This window comes from Hemicordylus capensis, chromosome 4 (assembly GCF_027244095.1).
Source record: "Hemicordylus capensis ecotype Gifberg chromosome 4, rHemCap1.1.pri, whole genome shotgun sequence".
NCBI lineage: Eukaryota > Metazoa > Chordata > Lepidosauria > Squamata > Cordylidae > Hemicordylus > Hemicordylus capensis.
Window position 1 is genome coordinate 176,071,695 of NC_069660.1, and position 25,348 is coordinate 176,097,042.

Below are 25,348 nucleotides of genomic sequence, written 5' to 3' on the forward strand. Positions count from 1 at the left end.
AGGGCCTCACAGAGGCCATTTGAGCATGCACGGTGGCCATTTTGTTTTTAGTGGCCATTAAAAAAATTAATTTTAAAAAATGGCGCTCTCCCTTCAAGTGGCACCTGGGGCATGTGCCCTGCCTGCCCCACCCTAGATACGCCCCTGCACCCACCCCCATTACCATTTTCTCTCCCGCCCACACACACCCCATCGCTGCCCCCCCAGCTGTCGCCATTTTATTCCACCCATCACCGCTGCTTTCTTTCCTGGTGGCTGGCCACACTCCCACCCCACCTCTTCCACAGGGGGGAGGTCCCACCAGGGACCTGCGCTGTGCAACCAGCACCAGGCACCCACCAATGCAGTCCGCCCACTGGCCGATGCAGCTCACCCATCCTATCTTTTATTGCACAGCGGGTGGGCCACTCAGAGCCAAGTGTGGCTGGGCCTGCACTGCCTGCACAGTCACAGTGACGTGACACATGTGATGTGATGCACGTAACTTGACTCACAGCACTTGTGTTGCATGCAACATGAGGCGAGGCAGTGTGCGAGCAGAAGCCGCTGCGAATGAGCACCAAGCTCCAGAGAGAGAGAGAGAGAGAGAGAGTGGACTTGCAGGGTCTCCTGACTATTGGTAATCTGCTCTCCCTTCCCATCTCCATTCTAATATTTCCTCAGGCAGAATGGATTAGGAGCTTGCTTTTAAGAAACAAAAAGGAAAAGGAAAACGGAAACACAGACTCTCTGGAAGAGAAATGTGTATTGAAACTCATGCGAGAAAGGACTCTCCTTCATCAGAGGTTTTCAAAGGGAACCTGGAGGGCCATGGAGAGTGAGGGAGAGACACCCCCACCCCACCCCGGGCTGAGCGGTGACTGCAGGTAAACAGTAGTGCCAGGCAAACACCTGCAACGAGCCAGCCATCCAGCAGGTGCCTCCCTTCCTTGCCATCGTGCACACACACCCCAGACCAACAGAGAACCACCACCAGACCAGTCCAGTCCAGAGAGCAGCAATAGGTAACAGTGATTGAGTGGGTGAGTGATTAGTACATTCAGCTAATTGAAGTGGTAGGATTGTCTGTGTAAAATTTGGTATCTGCAGGTCAGTGGGAAGTATCTTATTCAAAATTTCTTCTACCAAAAAAAAAAAAAAAGAGTTTCCAGCTTTCCCTAGTGTAAAAAAACAGTGCATTGCAGCTTATCTTGTGGTGGAGGTGGCAGCGCAATGTGTGTGTGGGGGAGGCTTTTAGGTCTAGGCTCCAAAATTACCTAAGTTCACCTCTGTGGAGGACAACATTCCACAGCGATTGTGCTATGCCTGAAAAGGTCCTGTCTATCATGCCAACCCATCAGCATGCCTTGGAGAATAGATGAGACAATGGGCTAAGTTGTTAATCTTAGTGTTTGGGTAAGCACATATTGGAATTGATTAGCTTTGACTTCCTGGTTTGAGGCCATTTAGGGCTTTAATGGCCAGAAACAGCAGTCTGAATTCACCTGGAAACAAATTGGTACTCAATGAAGTTGGAACAAGGTTGGTGTTATACACTCCAGCAAGTCTCACGTTTTAGTTAATACTCTGATGGTTGCCTTTTGCACTAATTGAAGTTACCAATACTCTTCAAAGTCAGCTTTATGTAGAGTGTGTTACAATAGTCCAATCTGTATGTTACTAAGGAATGAATGACTATGACCAGATGTGTTTTATTCCAGGAAGGTGGTCAATGGTGAACCATCCAAGGCTGAAAAGAGACATTTTCAGCCACTACTGCCACCTGGGCATCAATGAACAAAGGGAGTACAACTCCATCCAAACAGGACTGATCCCTACTTCCAGATCAGCACTGCTCCCAACCAGTTTAGCATGGTCATTTTATCTGGCTGAAGTCTCTGCTTGTTTACCTGCACTCAGGCTACAACTCAACTTCCTCTGCCTCCCTCAGGTTTGGTGGGAAAGGGAGATAGAGCTGGGTATCTATTGATAGGTATACTGATGACTCCTCAACCCAAATCTCCAGATGTCTTCACCCAGATGTTTATGTAGATGTTTAGCAGCATGGGAGACAAGATGTAAGTAGACAGGAGCAAGAAGTAAGCCAACGACTACAGGATCAAGCAGCATCACCACCTTGTGTGAGTGACCCTTGAGGAATGAATGGAGCCACTGAATTACAGTGCAGCCCATTCCAATGAGGCACCCCGAATGGACACTAAGGTCAATGGTATTGAAAGCTGCTGAGAAGTGTTGAAGAATCAACAGGAATACACTCAGGGAGAGGCACCTGATGTGATGAGCCTTTTTTTTAATGAACCAGAACTGAACCTAAAACTGGAACCACCTTGAGATTTTTATACTAGGCAGTATATAAATTCAATCAATCAATCAATCAATCAATCAATCAAACCTCTTCATTGCCTTGGATGTAAACCAGAGCTGAACCCCTAAACATGCAAGGTTTAAAATGCTAATTCAAAATTAGCGTTTTATCTTCATGTTTTTTTACCCTGTTATATGTGTTTTGTTCATAAGACCTTTTATAAACATTCAAAAACAAATAGTTTTTTTAAAATTAAAAAGTCATTGTACTCTTGTTACAGAGTTATACTGGAAGCAAGAGAGTTTGAATGGAACAGCTTGCCCTCCTAAACCCAGAGGAGGGGAGCCACCTATGGCTTGCCCCGCTACGCCCACAGGGGGCAAGCCACCACATCCCAGGGGGAAACGGCTCACCCTCCCAAAACCCAAGGGAGGAGAGCCACCCATGGCTTGCCCCGCTACGACCACAGGGGGCAAGCCACCACATCCCACGGGCAAATGGCTCACCCTCCCAAACCCAGAGGAGGGAAGCCACCTACGGCTTGCCCCACTACACCCACGGGGGCTAGCCCACAGGGGGCAAGCCACCACATCCTACGGGGAAATGGCTCGCCCTCCCAAAACCCAGAGGATGGGAGACACCTACGGCTTGCCCTGCTACGCCCATGAGGGGCAAGCCACCACACACTCCACCCTACCCTGGTAAGGAGGAGCTCCACCAGAGCTGCGGACAAGCCCAATGAGATTTCTTTTTTCCCCTGCAGGAGGATACCAGACCACCTGGAAACCCCCAGAGGACACCCCGGATGATGTGCCACCTCCCACCCACAAGTTGAGACCGGGTTCCCCCGCTCTTCTGGCTTGGACTCTACCCTGGACTCTGTCCAGATTCACATACATGTGGAACCGGAGGACTTACATACATTGGCGATGCCTTGCAGCTCGCGACTAACTCAGATGGACACTTATCTTCTTATGGCTGTCTTGACCTGCATGTATGTATGTATGTAACCTCCCCTCCCACCTCGGGAACGTGATCTATAACATATCGGCATGCTAAATGAACCATGCCAGCACAGCGGCTGACCATGCCAGGAACTCCTGCTGACAACACCCCTGGAGGACCCCCTGGACCTGGAGAAGACCCTCCGCCATCAAGGACCCACGCCCAGAGGCTGCAGTTGGCAGAAGATGACTGGCACGGCCCTGCTGGCCACACGCAAGGTGAGGCTGGGATCTGTCCCTCCCTTGGACCTTTTGGACATTCCTCTCACTGAACTCTTTTAACCGGACTCTACCCAAACCCATAGGAACTCACATACTGTGCTATATTCTTTCTACCATTGCAACCACACATTCGTTAGTATGCGGCCGTGTTTTATCGGGAAATTCTATTCACTGTTGCTTTTATAAACCATATGCTAAATATTCTCTAATAAAAGTCAATTATTCTCCATGCATCTAAATCAATTCAAAAATGGTTAATGGATCTGAACTTTTAAAAATCAGTTTCTGAACCAGAACTGCACTGGAGAGTTAAACAAATACTGATGAACCTAAACCAGAACTGAATCCAAATGTTTAATGGTATGACTTGATGGATGTGTTCCCTCAATCTATTTCCTGGCACAGATCCCCACTAGGATGATCAAAGCAGTTTCACTTCTTACACCAAGTCAGAAGCTGGATTGAAATGTTTTGTTTTTTGTTTTTTTAATGATCCAGATAATCAGCCTCATCCATTCTAATTCTGGCTGCCACCATACAGTCAAACACCTTGCAAAGTATAGAAAATGCAAAACCATCTGATTGTTATTCAGGTCCAAGAGGATCTAGTGAAGACTCTTCAGAATGGTCACACAACAGTCTCCTTCAGTGTTGCTGTCAAACAAGAAGAGGGATCAAGGATGCAAACATATAGAGAGAGTAGGCCAACATCCAGACTAATCCTGTGCTGGCATGCCAGGGTTTTCCTTCAGACGGGATGGGAGGTGGGGAGATGTTCAGCAAACCCCTCCCTGCTTTTTCTCTGCTGTTGCCTGTGCCTCCTGGAACTATCTCCGTGAGTGCCCCCTAAGAGGCAGCAGCAGAGGGAAGGAGAGGTTGCTGAAAATCACCCCTCTCCTCTCACCAAGTGGAAGAGCGAGGCATACTGGGTTAATCTGTATGTTATTCACTAACTACTTTTGTTTCTTGAAGAATACAGAACAGCCTTCGTGAATTATATTGGAACAAAAATTCACCTCTTTTTTTAAGTTTCATTTCTCTCTTTTGCATTTGCCATATGAAGAATGTTGACTCCACCTTCTCTTTGATTCCGATTCTGGATCACGTTTCACTATAGAGGCACCCTATATTGCTGCCCTGACTTTAAAAGGATTTGCCAAATTCATAAAGGATAAGTCTATAAATGGTTATTAGCCAGATGACACCTCCGCTCCATGTAGAAAGACAGTACACCTTAGAATACTGGATGCGAGGGACAAACAACAGAGGAAGGCCACTCCCTTCATGTTCTGCTTGTGAACTTCCCAGAAACATCTGGCTAAATGCTGTTACAGAATGCTGCAATAGCTGGACCTCAGTCTGACATACAAGGGCCAAACCCAATTACCACTCCACTCCCCGACATGTACCTATTTCCTCACTTTACAGATTAGTTTTCTTCCCATATTCATTCCCAAACCATTTTTCCTTCCAAAAATGATTTCTTCCCCCACATTCATTTACTCCACATTCCTCTCAAATTCATTTTCTTCTCTGCATCTCACCCCACTCCCCACCCCCACAATATGTTCCCTAGCCGGGGGTGGGGGTGAAAGACAAGTTCCCTCTCTGACCCTTAAAAAAAGAAAGAAAGTCCTGTTCTTCTCCTCATTCATGCCAGCTCTTTCTCCCCTTTAATTGGTAACTCACCCGATACATTTGCACTGAGTGTTAGAATGCCTCCGTCTCCCATCTCCAGCTTAAGAGGCAGGAGATGATAGGCATAAAATGTAAACATTAATGAGCAGCTACTGCCCAATCAGTAGCCAGCCTGCCTCCAAATGACAACTACCCCATCTCCACAATGGAATAGGGCAGGTGTGGGTGTGGTGTTTCCGTAAGGGCATGCTGCAAAAGATCTGTGTGACTCTCACTGCACACCATTCCAGGGTACTTGCATGCTCCTGCAACCTCAAAGGCTGACCATGTTCCTGTTCAGTAACAAAAACATGTCCATGTTTTTAACGTCTAGTAAAACAACCATCAACATTTATTTATATATGTGCTATAATATAAAAATAAGTTTGTTTAATTAAATCCTGTCCATGCACACTGTGATTTATATAAAGCTGCAAGTGCTCTACTGATGACGCTGTCAACCTGGATGGCTTTAAGAGGCATTTGGATAACTTCATGGAGATCTATCAATGGCTTCTATTCGGAGGGCTATAGGCCACTTCCAGCCTCAAAGGCAGAATGCCTCTGAGTACCAGTTGCAGGGGAGTAACAGCAGGAGAGAGGGCATGCCCTCAACTCCTGCTGTAGGCTTCCAGTGGCATTTGGTGGGCTACTGTGTGAAACAGGATGCTGGACTAGATGGGCCTTGGGCCTGATCCAGCAGGGCTGTTCTTATGTTCTAACCAATGACTACGCCTAAAAACCTAAATTACTCATGAGTAATTCTATTGTAATTAATGAGGCATGTTAAGCATGACTAACTTGTCCCATTAATTTCAGTGGGACCACTCATGAGCAATTTACTCTGGCTCTCTGAGGTAATGTCTTTTCTTATCCAGTACAATACAACAAATCAGCAACCCAAATCTCTGCCAGGGCTCAGGAGCCCAGGAATATGTTTTAAATATCAAGGCTGAGTTCTTGAATATGTGAAGTAACAATAAAATGCCTCTGAGCATGTCAGAAGTGCTTTCCCCTCACTGTTGATCTTCCCCTGGAATGCACAGCTGCAGGAGCGGTCTTAGTTAATACAAGATAATGATAGGCCTGTCCAGCAGGGGCGTAGCAAGGTTGGAGTTGGCCCAGAGACAAGATTTTAAAATGGGCCCCCGCTCACTGAAGCTCACTCAGCTCATGAAGTAAAGAAATCTTAAATGAGGCTGAATAGTGGTAACAAAAAGCATAATAAAATCTATCTCTCTATCTCTCTATCTCCTATGTGCCACAATAGAACATAATCCTAAATTATTATTTTTTAAGGTTTTGTAAATTGTGGACGATGCAAGTCATTTAATGGTGCTAGAGAAAGACATGCTGTTCTGGGAGCTCCAGGTCTTAAAACTCACATCAATTTCGGAGGATGAAAACAACTGAAGGAAGCCCGGGCGGGTGTGTGGCTGGGGGAGTCAGCCATGTGACTTGCCTCTGGGGGGCCCCCCAAGGCAGTGGGCCCCCAGACAACTGTCTCCCTTTGCCCTATTATACTTACGCCCCTGCTGTCCAGTGCTCAGCATGGGCTGACTATGCACCTGAGAATTTCCTTCAGAACCTTCTACACTACACAGGGGTTCCTCAGTAGCAGACCCATCAGTGTGAAAAGACATCATTCTGGGCACTGCTATGGGAAAGCAGAAGAAAAAATGATATAAAGAAAGAAACTGAATAAATAAAAGGGTACCGTGTGATGACACAGTTCTCATAAACATGGAACAACTGTACGTATTTAGTTTTCAGGCCACGTAAAGTGTTTCTTACCAAGATCATCTCGGTTCACTAAGATGTGCCTAGCCCTGTATGCTGTCACTTGTGTAGTGCCAGAAGTATGGGAGCGGAGAAAACCCTGCACACATCTCTGTGTAGAAAAGACATCATGTGTGAAGTGGCCCTTAGAGTAAATTATAGATTGTAATCAGGAGTGCCTGGCCAAGTTTATGGCTACATCTCTGAATGGGATATCTCTGAGTTAGATAGCTGCTTCCTCCACCCCGCTCAGTATAAGGTTCTAAACACATTGGCACTTACTTGGCATGGTAATCCGTGTGTGTGTGTGTGTGTGTTTCCTAATAGAACTTCTCCATTAAAAGGTTTTAGAAATAATATAAGAAATTAATGGTTTACAATAATAATTTTAAACACTCGAAAGGAAGAAAGCTAACCTGGAGACCTTCTCTGTACCATGAATAACTTCTGCCTGTGCTTAAAATTGGGTTTTGATTTTATTTAAAATTCAAATGTCTGATGTTCTTAAATTAAACAAATTATATTTGAAGGGGAAAAAAATCAGCCTCCAACATCTGCAGATTATGATTAGCATTTTGAAATCGACTGCTTGAATTGAACAAGGATGAATGCTGCCAGTCTCCTTTTATTCACTCAGTTTATTTAATGAAATGCTAGAGGTCAACCCTTTGTCCTTAAATTAGTTACTATAAAAATCTTTTTGTACTTTCCTACTTGTTATGATGTCTTATAAGCGGAAGAAAAGGTTGCCATTAATTATGCCTTTGTTGAATATGGATAGCTATTCAGAGTTAGTTAGACAGTTTCAAACAAAATTAGCATCGAGCAACTCTTAGGCTGGCGTTAGGTTGGTTATCAAGAATTTTTTTCCCTAAGAGAATGCTCTTCTGCAAGTGTGCATTATCTAATATATTCAGCTTTCAGTTGCTAATTTTTTTTTCCAGATGAAGATGGGCTTAATTGAGGTTGTGCTTTTAAGTTTGTAGAGCTCTTCAACATCTCATACAAAAGCATCTAGAGGCTTTTCATTTGTCTTGAGTATGTTTTAGATGTACAAATATTATTTACTTTAAACTCTAAATCAAAAGGCACACTGTAACTATTTTAAATAAAACATTACTCTTGCCTGGGGGAAAAAAAACCCCTGCACATGCACGCACACACACAAACACACACACTCCCCCCTATACACAGTAGGATTACATCCCCCCACACACACCGCAATCATTGCCTAATAATATATTTGCAAGGATGACTTCTTAGAATAGTAGTTTGGCAGCTACTTTCTAACTGGAATTAAATTCAACAATTTTGTAATGCTAAAATTAAGATATAGCTACAGTTTCATGTTTCTGTTAAGTGTCATTTTGAACAAGGAATTAGAGATCTATTTGCTTCAGCTTTCCAAAAGATCCAAATATGAGTACAGGGAAATTCTGCAATAACATTGCTGGTTATATTAATTATCAGCAATTTTTAAAAATTTGGACCCCAGCCAATATATTCCAACTCATTTTCTTTTTCATCATTCATTTTGAATTCAGTATCAAAATGGAAGCTACCAGCTACTTGGGCTCTCACTCTGTGTGTAAGGAGTTGAGTATCAAGGCATAATCCTTTCAGCACATTTCTAAGCAAGAAAATTGCATTGGTTAGTAATGACTTGTTGTGTAGTGTTAAAAGTCAGATAATAAAGGACTTGATACTTTTAAAAAAATGCAGAAGAGAAGAGAAAAAATGAAAAAAAGCTGCTAGGCAGGAAACTTAGAAGATAATTAGGAAAAATAATATGAAAGCAGTTGTATTAGCAGAGGATTAATCCTGGCCATTGTATATGTAAATGAGCATTTTAAAGTATGAAGTGTATACATAATTCCACCCACCCCCCCAATCTTCTTCCAAAGCTGCTCTTGGATTAGCTGCTTTTTGCAATCAACATTCCATATTCTTGGAGATGAGGCTGTAACCTTGTTATTATTTAGGTATAATGTACAGTTTCACCCACCCACCCCCACACATACACATTTTAAAGGCTAGCGCCTAATGACCTTGTGAAGAAGGGATCTCAAGTCAGTCTTATTATGGTTGTGTTTCCTTGAGCAGAACTGCTGAAATACATGAAGGTGAGACCTTTTGGTATACACAAATTATTCAGTTGTCAGTAATTATTAAGATGGAGAAGAGGGACAGAGGATGGAAAGAAGGGAAGAGAAACAGCACTTATGGATGCTAGCATAAATAACTATTAAAACTCAGTAAGGAAAATATTTGATAAATTATCCATACAGATTTATGCTTAGATATGCATTGAAAGAATAACATTCCCATTTAATTTAATAGCGAGACAACTGTAATCAAATAGTGACTTGCCGAGGTTGGGCAAAGAGGTTGTGCATGTATGAAGAAAGCAAAGCTGAACACAACTCGTCTCCTGCCTTATCCCAAGCTTGCCACAAAATATTTAAATAAACAATACAGTCTGAGCATAGATCCCATGTGAACCTAGAAGTTAATTTGACAAAGAAAACATTGGGATGTTTTCATTTAATGAAGTGCATGCATTGTGGAAAACAGATTTCACTCTGTTACTTAAAAAGCACTCTCTGGCATCACATTTCTGAATATTGGTGGGAGAGGGTAGCATGGGAAATGCAGCCTTCACCCTACATCCTGAAACAAATTATAAAATTTAGTAGACCATTTAAAAGAAACGTAAGGGGTCAATTCTCCACTTGTGCCTTGTCTCTTCAGCAAGTGCTTTTATGGTTTCCTCTAATATATAGGATTTATCTTCAGCCATGTGAAGAGCTTTTAAATTTAATCCAGCACTGGAGTAGCAATTTGTTGCCACAGCTTTAAAACAAGATTTTCTTTTAACTTTCTCAAGATGCAGACAGTTTTGTCTCAGCAGTCTGAAAATGAAATGTTAGTTTGCGGGATGGTGGGGGGATATTGTGTCTCATTTTGGAACTCAGACACACTTAAAATATAGGTCTCCATTGTTATAAGGATGATAAATAATTGTCTAGGGTGATACTCTAAGCTCAAGAAGAATCTCCAGGTTGGTTTACAACCCCCTCCCCAAGGTTTCTTGACTCTGAGCACTAAAACTCAGAAGTTTAAACATAGGTTAACATTGTTATCACATTTTTTACGTTTTCACACAGATATTATTTTTAAAGCTTAATATTTAGGGTTTGTAGAAAAATTAAATTATTATACTATCTGTGTCTTCTGAGATTTGTAGCTAGAACTGTAAATGCCATTTCTAGGAATTAGTCTTCCTTGAAGTTGATTTGAGGTAAATGTGTCTAGGATCAAGGCATTTGGCTAGCACTGGATGTGATCGGTATTTAAAGTTGCTGCACTGCCTTATTCGCTCAAATATATGCATTGCTCTAACTGGAAATGTGGATTTTGCATAAGAACTTGGCAGTATGGAATGGCAAAAGAGGGAAATCATAGCAATAAATATAATCTCTTAAAAACCAAAGATGTCAACACAAATTATTTATAAAAATTTTAAAAGTGAGCTTTGGTAAAATCCTAACGACAAAAACAACAACAACAACAACAGTAGTAGTAGTAGTAATAAACAAAAAACCAAACCAATCTGTTATCAGACTAAGGAAAGGATACCACTGGTAGAAATATTGATAATGTTTTTGTTCCAGATACAAAATTGTTGCTGGAAAGTATTTAGAGATTCTGGGATCTCTGCAACAGATATGTGTACCATTATATAAATACTGGGATCTCTATAACAGCTATATGAAATAACATCTCATAAATAAAGATGTTGAAGTCCAAATGTTGAAGTCCAAATATTAAAAGACAGGAATTACTGAGGTGGCTTTTAAGTTTTATTAGGACATTGTTCTATGGTAGGTGGTATTACTGCATCAAACTTTTGGAAGCAAGATGTTGGTCTGGATATTTTATAATATTTACTTACATGACTAGCATTGCCCGATGTCTGATTGCTTTGTTATATACAAATATATGCACTCCCATGGTCTCACACACAGATCAGCACAGTAAGCTCTCAGAGGATATTATGCAATGTCACATTTTTATACATTTAAAAAAAGAGTAGAAAAAGAAAAGAGAATTGTCCTAAACATGCACTCAGAAGGTAAAAAATTAGCATAATCTAAGAAATGTATAGTATGGCTAAGAACAAACAACCAATCTGGAAATCAATACAGTCACTAGATTTTTCCACACTCTATTGTGGGGCAGGGTGGGGAATAACCAGTCCTCAGACAATTTTTATTTCCTGCTTATCCTGTTTTGTTGGAATAAATAATTAAAGTAATACTGGCACTACTATTGGGAAAAATATAGACCCAAAATTTTATATAACTAAGGAGAGCTGAGTTGTAGCAGGTATAAATTGCAACTGGGGTGGGGGGGGGGGGAAACTCCACAGTCTGAGGAATGCTAAGTGAACATTTTGACTCTATTGTTTAAACTCAGGAGCGCATAAAAAATCTTTCACATCTATTTATCATGTAGTTATTTTAATGTAAACATTCACCCGTTTAGATGAAGTGTTTTCATTATTAAGCTAATTTCAACATGTTTCAGATAGACTGATGAGTAAGAAGCAAAGCACTTGCTGATGAGAAACGAAATTCTGTCTTGGCTCGGCCTGCTGTCAGATACATCTTCATTAGTTTTTGTCATTCACCGATGGCAAATGCTGTATAAATGAGATGACGATCAGGTCCGCCTTGATAACTTGCCTTATCTCATTAGTTTTCACATCAAAGTTAATCAGCAATGTGAATTGTAATTGCTGGAAGAGACAATGCAATAGATCACTGGGCCCTTTTTTCCCCCTGTATGGCATCTTGAAACATCAGCAGGCTGGTGAGCGGAGATAGGCTCAGAAAGAAAATGATGTGGAAAGCATAATAAGCAAGCTGCTCAGAATTAATGAGCTTACTCAATAAGAAAAGAATAACCAATCAATGTGAGCTGGGCAAATATAATTTAGGAATAATTGCTTGATTGGTTGTCTATAGTAGACTGATTTGACCACACACAAGGATTAAGAATTAAGATGTCAAGGCTATATATATATATATATATATATATATATATATATATATATATATATATATATAACAACGGAGGGCTTGTAATTTTTTTTCCCCTTTACAGCTGAAGGAGATGGGTGTTTGATATGTTATTCCCCAAGAATGAAAACATTAGCTACACACACTACTGCCCCTCTCCTTTATGGTTCCTGTATAATTAAGGGGGCCTTTTCAAACCCCAGTGGTGATATTTCTCTAAATAAATAGGTTATGTTGGGGGGGGGGGGATACGGCTCTAAATCTGTTAATTTTAAAGCACTGATGTAAATATTTCTAGCTGTGTCAGACAGAAAACAGTTTTTATTTCCTTTTTTACTAAATAGCATACATTGACACATTTACAAAATTCTTCAATTGTGTTTAAACCAGAAATCAATTCTTGCTGTACCTGTACTTTTAGTATAATTTCCCCTACAGCCTTCACCAATTAGTATAAAATAGAACCCTTATATTCGGCTGTCTAAACTATTGGGAAGGTTCCGCCAGAAGGTAAATTTGCTTTGATCTACATTACACCTAATTGAGTCACCACCAATGTCTCTATCCTAACATCAAGAAATGTGAAAATGTTAGATTATTTCACTGGGGATTAAACCTAATTTTCGCGTGTTCTGCATTAACCTATTAGGCTGACTCATCTGCATTGCTAATGTAGCTCAGGCAGCTGTCACTGCTAAAGAAAAACATGATCATGCAATCCTTGAATGAATGATTCCAGCTCTGATTAGTGTTAGTGAAGTTAGCTGAGCCCTAGTGATAAGGAAAGAAAATTCCCAGGTTGCCAATAGCTTTGAAAATTATCAGACTGTAGGCAAAAAATAAAAAAATTAAAAAAATTGCACCTCCTGACTCACAGGCTCAAGTCCAAATGGAAAGATGAGTGACATTATTTAAGGCTGCTGCCTATTAAGGTTAACAAAAAATTATCCCCTGCATAAATGTGTTTGTTTCTTTTAGGGGGAACTATTTAACAGATATATATTAAAATGCTAATAGAAAACAACCCAAAACAGAAAATGGAACAATTTACCCTTACTCCATTAACATTTTTAAATGATATTTTGACAGAATGACAACAGGACTGTTAGGAAGCTCTGTGTGTGTGTGTGTGTGCGCGCGCGCCATATATAAATTTATATATCCACTGTTACTTTGTCTCCCCTGCCCCCCACCCCACTCACCCACTCTTCACGGCCTATTATCAATGAAGAAAATGAGGCAAGGAAATAGCTGTTCACATATCTTGTGTTATCTTCCATGGACGAGCTTAATTGCAGTGTGTACATTTTACTATGTAACGGGCCCAGTTACAATCTTAAGCTCTCCGTTATATCTTTCCATCAGATTTAAATAGTGAGAAAACAACCAGGACACATCTCCTTGAGATGTGAACATTTTTTGGAATGAGTTAGCCTCCTAACAATGGAACCAGGAGCCAATTTAATCCGATTAGTACCTCCCAACAATAGATGTGCCTAACCCATTGTGGACAAAAGCTTTTACTTTATTTGTTTCTATTAGCCAAGCAATCTCCACCATCAGAAAAGTGGATTTTTGCCCCCATCAGATTGCTCAGGCAATCAACAAAAACAAATTTGAGGAAATAGTCTAATGTGTCAATATTTATCTTTTGGCCCTAATTGTCTGTAAAGAGGACTTGTTGAGTGTACAAAGTTTACTGCACTGATTTATCTGTGTGCTATTGATTCGTCCTATTGTATCATTTTAGTGGTAGCTGCTCACAGTATAACAAGAAGGGCAGCAGCAACAGCACAGGAATAATAGAGGTATTTAAAGGGAAAGCACTTGGGCTTGTAGATGAAACTATAATCCTAGACAGAAAATATATTTAAAAATTTAAACAGAAACTTCCATTTCATTCAGCATTAGTCTCTGACACTACATTTGTACATAGTTTTTAAAGCACTTTAAAGTTTTGCAGTAATTTTAAAATGTTAACTGTTTAACTTCTGCAGGATCTTTGTGCTCATTCATTACCACTTCTTTTCCTCTGGTTTGCAGCTGATTTGGAAAGAAAAAATATTGTAGGGTGTTTGGAGTATTATCTCGCAGTTCAGACTTGCAAATGACCCTAAGCATTCTTTGCTTTCTTGCTAGTTCACTTCTTGAATCATCTGAAATTATCTCCTTTTTTGGTACAATGCATTATATTTTTACTTTCCCATTGAAACATCCTGAAATCTGGACTAAGCAGATTCATCTGGATGGCACATGTGTGTGGAAGTTATAGTTAGAAGGATAAATATGATTAGAGATTTGGTGGCACCAAAACTTTGGGCACAGTAGCAGGATAGATTGGGTGACATCGAGACCTTTGTTACAGTAGTTTGCATTGATGGATGCTCCTTCTGCAAGTGGATGGAGACGTGTTCTCTCAAAGGGGTCCTTGTGCAAATGGAAGGGGTCCTTGCATGAGCACAACTCTCCTTCTCCTTGGTGATAACCAGAGCAAATTGCAAAGAGCTATAAAAGGTTCTCTCTAATCTGGGTGAATGGGCAACCAAATGGCAAATGCAATTCAGTGTAAATAAGTATGAAATGCTGAATAACTAGCAAATAATTATAATTTCACATATACACTGATGGGGGTCTGAACTGGGGTGACTAACCAGGAGAAAGATCTTGGGGTTGTGCTGAACAGTTCAATGAAAACACCAACCCAGTGTGTGGCAGCTGTGAAAGAGGTGGTCACCATGCTAAAGACCATTAGGAGAAAGACTGAAAATGAAACTTCCAATATTGTAATGCCTTTAAGCAAACCTATGGTGCAGCCACATTTGGAATATTGAGTACCATTGTGGTTGCCACATCTGAAAAAGGATATTGTAGAGTTGGAAACAGTTAAGAAGGGGGCAACCAAAATGATCAGGGGCAGTGCTGGCTTAAGCGCTGCTCACCATGCCCTCTGATGTCAAGGGGCTGGGCCTGCTCCACCCATCTCTCTCACATGCCACCTTGCCCTTCTTGCACTGCTGTAGCTTCTGAGTGTGTACGGATGGATGAGGTTTCCATCCATCCCTGCATGCTGAGATGTTACACTGTTGAGAGAAGGCAATGCTTCCCCATTCTCCTACCACTGTCACTTCTGAATGCACAGGGATGGATGGGTTTTAAAGGGAAAGCAGCAGGGGGCATGGGGGGCAGCAGGCGGACGAGGTGACACCCATGGGCCATAGGGTTGAAGCAAGATGCCAGTACTTGCCACTCTGAGGCACAGGTGCCACTTAAGGCTGTCATCTCACCTTGCCTCATTAGTAAGTCTCCCGTGATCAGGGACCGGGAGCATGTTCCCTACAAAGGGAGGCTAATGCATTTGGGGCTTTTTAGTTTAGAAAAAGGTGACTGAAGGGGGACATGATGGAGATTTATAAAATTATGCATAGTGTAGCCAAATTAAATAAGAAGAAGTTTTTCTTGCTATCCTATAACTGCCCTATACCCTGCCCCTGGTGGTGCAGTGGTAAAGAGCCCCTGGTGGCGCAGTGGTAAAACTGCTGCCCTGTAACCAGAAGGTTACAAGTTCGATCCTGACCAGGGGCTCAAGGTTGACTCAGCCTTCCATCCTTCCGAGGTCGGTAAAATGAGTACCCAGAATGTTGGGGGCAATATGCTAAAATCATTGTAAACCGCTTAGAGAGCTCTGGCTATAGAGCGGTATATAAATGTAAGTGCTATTGCTATTGCTATTGCTATAACACTAGAACCCAGAGCCAACCCAATAAGCTCATTGACAGGTGTCTGGAGAGTCTAAACAGACAAAACGAAAAACTCATTCACACAGTGCCTAATTAACGTACAGAATTCACTGCTACCTAGTGATGTTAAAACACCATAAGTGGCGCAACAGGGAAATACTTGACTAACAAGCAGAAGGTTGCCGATTCGAATCCCTTCTGGTACTGTATCGGGCAGCAGCGATATAGGAAGCTTCTGAAAGGCATCATCGCATAAAGTGCAGGAGGTAATGGTAAACCCCTCCTGTATTCTACCAAAAGAAAACCACAGGGCTCTGTGGGTGCCAGGAGTCAAAATCGACTTCACACTTTAAGTGGGAGTTTATAGCCCCGCCTTTAAGTTTATAGCCCCGCCTTGGGGCTATATTTTAACGAAAGGCGGTATAAAAATGCAAAAATAAATAAATAAAAAATAAATAAAGTGATGTTAAATGGGATTAGACAAATTCATGGAGGAAAAGTGTAGCTGTTAGTCATTATGACCATATGGTACCTCTTCTGGGTGCAGAGCCTCTGAATACCAGTTGCTGGGAAGCACCAGTGGGAGAGGGCTATTCAATTTTTCTGTTCCTGTTTCTGTGCTCTCCAGGGGCATCTGGTTGGCCAGTGTGAGAAACAGCAGGAAACTGCACAGGGCAGCAGAGAGCAGGTAAGGACCTGCTCTCCTCTTTCTTAAAGCTCCTAGGCCCCAATGCTGAAATGTGCTCAAACCATGGTTTGAGCACATCCCTAGTGGTATGCAGTTCTTTTTTCTTTCAAAGATATAGCTTATCAATGTACCCTCTTATTACCTGTGTATGTTTGTGATAGGAGCAAAATATGCTCTGCTAGAGAAATGCAAGTCTTTTTTAATGATAGATAATGGATAGAGTGGGGTATTTGCAGAAGGAAGAAACAAAATCCACGCCTTTATTATTGCTGCCATTGGTATCATTTGTTTGTTGACGTATTTAATACAACATTTATATGCCACTTAAGAGTATTTAAAAAAACCACTCTGAATAATTTAGTGTTGTCCACAAACTTGGCTACCTCACTACTCACCCCTAACTCCAAATTATTTATGAACAAATTAAAAAGCATCACTCCTAATACAGATTCTTGGGGGACGCCACATCTTACTTGCTTCCATTGTAAGTATAGTCCATTTATTTCTACTTTTTGCTCTCTGTTCATTTGCCAGAAACAAAACAAACAAAGGCCGACATCCAGACTAAGGTTACATAGCCCAAAAGGTTTCACATGCATATAAGAGAGCAGGGATTCTCCTCGGTCTCCCCTTTCCTCTATGATGCACTGTGCTGCCCAGAAATAAGTCCCTGAGAGTTGCGGAACCCCTAGGGATGCATTTTCAGGAGGCTGCAGAGGGAAGGGAGATTGTCCCCCATTGGGTGTGCAAAACCTTTTCAACATGCAGAACTTTAGTCTGGATGTCAGCCACTAATAATAAAAGAGGAGGAAAATGAGCAAAATTTACATTTGTCATCCCCAGATTCTTATTAATTTGCTTTTAGTTACAAAGCCAACCACAGCACAAAATCTGTCCAGCAGTGTCCAAAGAGCATCCAGCCCTTGAGGGGTTTTGAGATGTACTGTTTAATCATGAATGGACTTCCTGCAAAACTTCTCACCCACATTTATCACTGATCTTGGAGTACTAGCAGGAGTGGCCGGTGTGGGCACCGCCGGGAGGGGGCGGTGGCGAGCCACAAGAGGCGCCTTTAAGCACAAATTAATAGGTGCTTACCTGCAGCTGCAAACTACTCCAAGCAGCAGTGCACTGTCTGGCATTCCATGCAGCGGTGGATTGGCTCCACCACTCTCCTGGCCACCGGTGGGGGATGGGCTCCGCGGAAGCCAAATGCGTGTCGGAGCCGATCCGCTGCTGCAGGAAGTGCCAGGCAGCGTGCTGCTGTTCAGAGCAGTTTGCAGCTGCAGCTGCAGCTGGAGGTAAGCACATATTAATTTGTGCTTAAAAGTGCCTCTCACCACACATACACACACCCCTGGCGGCGCCTGCACTGGCCGCTCCTAAGTACTAGTAGCATATTACAAGAATTTTGGCAAATTATGGAGTCTACCTTTTATCCCGGATCACAACGCTCACCAATATTTGTAGTATGAGTTGAGCTAATAATATGCTTAACTGCATATTATAACTTCATATAACTGATGAATATGGTAATAATATGCATCCACTGCAATCATAACAAATTGCAAAATCTATAGATGTCAATTGCTTCAACTCGATTCTCTAAACCAGTTATCTTTACTATTTTTTAAAAGGGGGGCAACTTTGGCAACACACCTTCAACATGAGAGCCATTTCCCACTGTGCTGACCTCTGCACAGTCTTGTGCTTTTCCTGGTGCTGGAAGGGCCCTTTAAGAAAGAGATGGAGCCGTCTCCAGAGCTCTAGAAGGAAAGCACTGGGGAGGATTTCCCAGCACTCTGTGCATGTCTTCCAAGATGGTACAAGGATGCAAGTCTCAATTTCCTTTAAAGGAGCTCCAGTGCTGTGCATGGTGAGAACAGTCATCTCTGCATGTGTCAGGGAGACTGTGCAGAGTATTCTGCTTTGGCTGAATATAGGCCCAGTAAACAATTCATTCAGGTTGATGGAGGCCACCAGCACCCGCCAAAGAGGCTGTCAGGATTAGTGGCTGGATACAACATTCTATAATGGCTCTTCTCTCACTTTCAAGGCTCCATCTTGTCCCTCATGCATTTAAGCATCTATATGAAACTGCTTGGTGAAGTAATCTGGTTACCTGAAGGTTTGGAGTGAGGTAATATCAGTTTACTGATTATACCTATTTATCATTTTCATCTGGTTCAGGTTAGCTGATGAAAAAGTGTCTGGGATCAATGATGGACTGCATGAGGGCCAATAGGCTGAAGTTCAACCTTGACAAGACAGATCCGATTTGTGGGTGGCCTCTCTGACCATGGAGGTGTTTTCATCAGCTGTGGTCTCTCTTGGAGAAAGATAGCCTGGCCACAATAATCCATGGACTGGGAACCTCCATGGCTGATTACTGCAATGTGTTATATGTGGTGCTGCCTTTGAAGTAGGCAAAAACTGAGGAGACATCATGCCAGTTTTGAAACATCTTCATTTAAAATATCTCCAACCATTTCCAAGCATAGTTCATATTTTTGGTTTCTTACCTTTAAAGCCTTTTAAAGATTAGGACCTGGGTACCCAAAAGACCATATTTTCCTCACAGATATTGCCAGTGGTTAAGATCATTGCTGGAGGCTCAGGTTTTTCTCTTGGTTCCTCCATCTTCTGAAGTCAGGCACTTGGCCATTACAGGGAGGGCCTTTTTGGCTGAGGAAACCCGGTTGTGGGCTTCCCTCCCTCTCGTGACTTCTAGTACCAGGCAAAAATCTTATTTCCCCAGGCTGTTTTCTAAAAATGCCATTTGAGTTTTAATTATTGACCTCATGTGGAGTTTTGTTTGTTCTGCTGATGGTGGGCCCCCACCTCCTTGTTTTAATTGCTGTTTTAGTAGATTATTGTATTGTTAATTTGTTTAACATGTCTGAAATTGCTGCCTTAAGAGAATTCTCTTCAGAAGGTGTGGGAAATATTAACAAACAGTAAAACTGCCTGTCAATAGGGATTGTAGGATTCTTTGCTAACTGAATGCTCCATGGACAAAGAAGTGGTCATAAAAGTAGGAAACAAAAGATGAAGGTTTGGGGAAATAAAGACCATCCTGAAATACATACAAAGCACTCCTAGAACTCAGTTGCACATCTTCACCTAACTTGAAAAGTTAAACTTTGGTCAAGATGCTGCAGACATTGAAATTTCTGAATAGGCATCAGATGATATTGTTTGTCCAGATAAATGTCTCTACAAAAGGCAATGTCAGTGAGCAGCAGAGTTTGATCACTTTCCAACAGAGAGTTGTAGGACCCAAGAAACTTGGGCTCTCATACAAAATGGCAGCTCCCTATTTGTTTGCTCCCCAATATTAATATCATTTGGCAGTTGGAGGCTTTTCTGGGAAAGAGGTTCCTTATGTGTTTTTGAATGGAATTGTGTCAGACTGCAGCAGATAGATTGCATGAGTACTCACTCAAATAAATTCTATAAAGCAAAACATAGAAAACGAGTGTGCTAGGGCTAAGGCCAGGATATAGATTAAAACTCTTCTTTGACATGTTAGACATCAGTGTCCAGGGCAATTTATATATGGGGGATCATTCACTCATTTATGCAATTTTCCCCACCTGCAATCTGAAGTGGTACAGCCCAATGGAGAGCTGTGGGTCTGGGGGGCCTCTCAGATAGGAATGCTTCAATACAAGCTTCTGAGACTATTGGCAGCTGGCACTTCCCCCCTTTTATATAGTTAGGTGCAGGGAAGCTTTTGCATTCATTTCTCAAAACCCACTTCCCAAACGCTGCACATGGAAATCAGAAGGAGAGAACAGCCAAAAGTAAGCAGTGAGGCAGACATTCTGCTTTAGATAAAGAATAGGAGGTAACCTAAGAACAACTACCACCAATCTACTACTGAAGTATGAAAGAGGTACAGCAGACATGTAATGAAAAGCACATGTTATGGCACTGTAATTGAGAGGAAGAAAATTAAGGAGATGTGGAGGAAGTGTTTTACCTACTACTTTATGGTCTTTTGAAGGAAGCTGTGGGTACCTTCATTATTTAAAGGCTTAACATCTCATTGGGGCTTCACAGAGTATTCTGTGTAGGCCAGTCATGCTTCAGTCATGACAGGATGGCAAGATCCAGTGCAGATTTTTAAATTGCTAAATATTTGCTTTTTCATGTCTGAAAGGAATATGTGAAATTGGGACATACGAGTTCATAGCAGCTCCTTGCATTATTTGAAAAATGGTGGTTTAAAAACAAACAAACAAATTGCCCAGTGACCTTCTACAAATCCGCATTTCAGGTATAACAACACAATAAGTGTGTGAGCATTCATTGGGGGCTGTTGGACTGGTGTAACATTTGTACAGGCTCCAAAATGATAGTATGGCTAGCTGGCACACTCCTGCTCATCCCATGCATGCATTTGCCATCCATCCTTGGATGGTGAACAAATGAATGGGGCTCTCATGTTTAAGAGACTGGGAAATCTGAATTTGAATCCCAGTTGGCACACAGCTTCTTTGTATGGCAAAGATACTGCAAGATTCCATACCGCTTTTCCTTGTCTGCACTGCGAAGGCAATACTTCTGCCTTGGATGATCTCCAGCTCCGAGATTTTTCGGTAAAGGCTGACCTTTATTGTTTGTTCATATGGATGGTGCATAATATGATAAGTTAAAATCTTGATTTTATAATAAAAAATCTTGATAAAAATCTTGATCATATAAAATGATAATAAAAATCTTGATAAAAATCTTGATCATATTTTAAAACATTTATATCCTGCTCTTTCTTCAAGGAGCACAGAGCAGTGTACATGGTTATGTTTATCCTCACAACCACCCTGTGAGGTAGTCAGGGGTGTAGCTATAATGGAGTGGATGGATTCAAAGAACCTGGGGGCCCCAACTCCTGAGGGGCCCCCAGCTCCACCTCTTCCTATTTTCTTCATTATCTCCCTCACTCTGAGAGGCCACCGGGACACAGGCCCCTAGCTACACCCCTGGAGGTTGTAATTGGGTAGCCTATCATATGAACACTGGGATGTAGTATTTTAGAACCCCTGAAAGAGAGAATAGATGAATGGATGGGTAAATTGATGGCAGCAATACCAAAGATGCAGGGACAGCTAGATGTTTAGCAGAATTGTAACAGACAAAAATTATAAAGCATGCAACAAAAAGACTGAACTGCTGCCCCCATTTAATTCCATTTAATGTATATGCCATGAATGGAAACATTAGGAACAACGGAGAAGAATAAAATGTTGTCAGATCTCTACATTTTTCTACACTAACCATGTATTTGAACTACTTTTGGGCTGCTGTCCAGCTGTACATATATTGGACATGTAGCCAAGTGACATTACTCACTCTTCAGCACCTACTGTTCCCATCAATCACTTGTTTAGGAGTGCTGGCTTTGATGCCTGGTAGCTAGATGGGACTTCTCAGGCTTAGGAACAGCACATGCAGCACAGATTTGCACTCATGGTTCACCAAGGGATAGACGACAGAAACCTGCTTCTATGTACACATCATCCTTGCTCAATTAAGGTGATTATTATATTTGCTATTTATGTACTATCACCATCAGTAAACTGAAACTGATGAAACATCCAGAGGTTCACCAGTAGGATGGCATTCAATGTCCACTTTGGGGCCAATTTGTCTGGGGCAGCTTAGGAGTTCATAGCAGCCATGACAACTATGGGCTTATGCCAAAGGGTCTTGGGACCGACACACATTGCAGGTCACACGCTTGATCTAGTCTTTCACTCTGATCAGGGTGATGTTCCATGGGTGGAGACTCCTGTGGGACTCACAGTCACACCCCACCTTCGCAGAGGTGAGGGGCCCATTAGAATGGTCCACCCGAGAAGGTTATTGGATCCAATAGGGTTCCAAGAAGCCTTGGAGGGATTTAATGTTGGCTTTGCTGGTGATCCTGTTGATGCCCTGGTGAAGAACTGGAATAGCAAGCTCACCAGGGCAGTAGACATGTTCGCACCTAAGCGTCCTCTCTGACCCGCTTCAAAATTGTCCCCTCAGTATACGGAAGAACTACAGAGGCTGAAGCGGCAAGGTAGATGACTGGAGTGCAAGTGGAGAAAGACTCGACTCGAATCCGACAGATTACAACATAGAGCACACTTGAAGACCTATGCTCTCTGGCAATACAGGTGGCAAAGAAGCTATTCTTTTCGGCCCGTATTACATCCGCAAGTTCATGTCCAGCGGAGTTGTTCAGGATTCTGAGAGGGCTACTGAGTGTCCCTCCTCCTTTGAATCAGAGTTTGGAACCATCTATTACCCGCTGTGACGTGTTTAATTATTTCTTTGTGGATAAAATCTCTTGTATTCTGGCTGACTTTGTTTAGACCCCACAATTACTGCAGTGTCTGAACTGGAGGTGTCCAGCAACTCCTCTTTTGTGGTTAGGCTGGATCCATTCAGTTTGTGACCCGTGAGGATGTGGACAAGCTGCTTGGAGTGATGCAGCCTACCACATGTTCTCTTGACCCTTGCCCGACATGGCTAATACTATCTGGCAGGGAGGTTATTGTAGAAGGCTAGTAGAGATCATAAATGCTTCTTTGAGAGAGGGCAGGATGCCTTTTTGCCTTAAGGAGGCAATTATTAGACCACTTCTGAAGAAGCCTACCTTGGATCCCTCAGAGTTGAGCAACTATAGGCCTGTCTCCAACCTTCCGTGGCTGGGCAAGGTAATTGAGAGGGTGGTGGCTTCCTAACTCCAGGCAGTCTTGGATGAAACTGATTATCTAGACCCATTTCAGACTGGCTTTCAGGTGGGCTATGAGGTTGAGACTGCCTTGGTTGGCCTGATGGATGATCTCCAATGGCAACTGACAGAGGAAGTGTGACTCTGTTGGTCCTTTTGGACCTTTCAGCAGCCTTCAATACTATCAACCATAGTATCCTTCTGGAGCGTCTGAGGGGGTTGGGGGTGGGAGGTGTTGCTTCGCAGTGGTTCTACTCCTACCTCATAGGCAGATTCCAGATGGTGTCCCTCGGGGACTGTTGTTCTTCAGAAACTGAACTTCGGTATGGTGTCCCTCAGGACTCCATATTGTCTCCGATGTTGTTTAACATCTACATGAAACCGCTGGGAAAGATCATCAGGAGATTTGGAGCAGGGTGTTATCAGTATACTAATGACACTCAAATCTTCTTCTCTTCATCATCAGGAAATGACATTCATTCCCTAAATGTCTGGCTACAGGCAGTAATGGGATGGATGAGAGGTAACAGGCTGAGGCTGAATTCAGAGAAGACGGAGGTACTTATTGTGCAGGGTTGGAACTAGGGAGATGATTATGATCTTCCAGTTCTGAATGGGGTCACACATCCCCAGAAGGAACAGTTACACAGTCTGGGGGTGCTTCTGGACACAAATCTTTCCCGGTGTCTCAGGTTGAGGCAGTGGTCAGAGGTGACTTTTATCAGCTTTGGCTGATACGCCAGCTGTGTCTGTTTCTTGAGATAAATGACCTCAGAACAGTAGCACATCTGCTTGTCACCTCCAGACTTGACTACTGCAATGCGCTCTATGTGGGGCTGCCTTTGTACGTAGTATGGAACCTGCAGTTGGTCCAGAATGCGGCAGCCAGGTTGGTCTCTGGGTCATCTCAGAGAGATCATATCGCTCCTATCTTAAAATATCTACAGTGGCTGCCGATACATTTCCCAGCAGAGTACAAGGTTTTGGTTAAAACCATAAAGCCCTAAACAGCTTGGGCCATGAGTATTTAAGAAAATGTCTTATTTGCTATGAAACACACCGCCTATTGAGATCATGTAACCTTTCTATTTCTACCTATGATACTAATAAAAGCACTTAATAATGAGATCATCTGGAGAGGTTCATCTGCAGTTGGTACCGGCTTGTCTGGTGGCTACTCGGGGACGGGCCTTCTCCATTGCTGCCCTGAGACTTTAGAACACACTTCCTGCTGAAATAAGAGCCTCCCCATCTCTTACAACTTTTTAAAAGGCACTCAAGATGCATTCGTTCACCCAGGCTTTTAATTAGATAGTGTTTTAATTGTGTTTTAATTGTGTTTTAATAGTTTTAATGTTTTAAATTTTAATTGTTGAAATGTTTTAATCTTTTTATTGGTTGTTTTTATTGTCTTCTTGTAAACTTCCCAGAGAACTTGTATTTGGAGCGGTATAAAAATGGGTCAAATATATAAATAAATAAATTACCAAATTTCTGATGGTAATTTTGAGATGCAAAAGAGTAATCAGGGGTAGATTTACAAAGTGGTAGTAGTGGGCGATTTTAATTTCTCTAAAATTTGTCTGGTTAAATATATTGTGGTCTTAAGAGAACATTTCTAAATGCAGTAAGTCCTTGTGCCTTCAAGCAGTTAGTCATGGAACTGACAAGAAGTGATATTTAATCTTAAATTATACTGAGGATTTGGTGCAACAGGTAAATATTGCTGAAGGTATGAAAATGGTGACTGTCAAAATCAGCATGTATAGGCAAACCTCATTATACATTAAGGTCCTCGAGCGATGTCTGTTTCCAGAGGCTGCCAGCTTGCCTGGCGGTGACTCGAAAACAGGCCTTCTCTGTAGTCGCTCCTGAGCTCTGGAATGTGCTCCCTATAGCCGTTCGTGATTCAACATCTTTACCCGCCTTTAAAAGACCCCTTAAGATGCATCTTTTAGCCTGGCTTTTAGTAACCTGTGAATGTTACTAAACTAAATTGTTTCAATGGTTGTTTTGTTCTGATTTATTGTATTTACTTTTGTGAACCACCTAGAGCCTTGGAGTCAGGCAATATATATTTCAAACAAACAAATGTGTGCCAGCTCTATATCCGCTGTTTCACGTAATT

At 42.0% G+C, this 25,348-nt stretch overlaps 1 long non-coding RNA gene across 1 annotated transcript; it reads left to right on the top strand.

Moving 5' to 3' along the window:
• The first annotated feature begins 13,822 nt into the window (after window positions 1-13,822).
• Window positions 13,823-21,212, top strand: LOC128352884 (uncharacterized). Its single transcript, XR_008320677.1, has 3 exons — window positions 13,823-13,879; window positions 16,437-16,496; window positions 18,687-21,212. It is a non-coding gene; the product is annotated as an uncharacterized LOC128352884 (long non-coding RNA).
• Window positions 21,213-25,348: the final 4,136 nt, after the last annotated feature.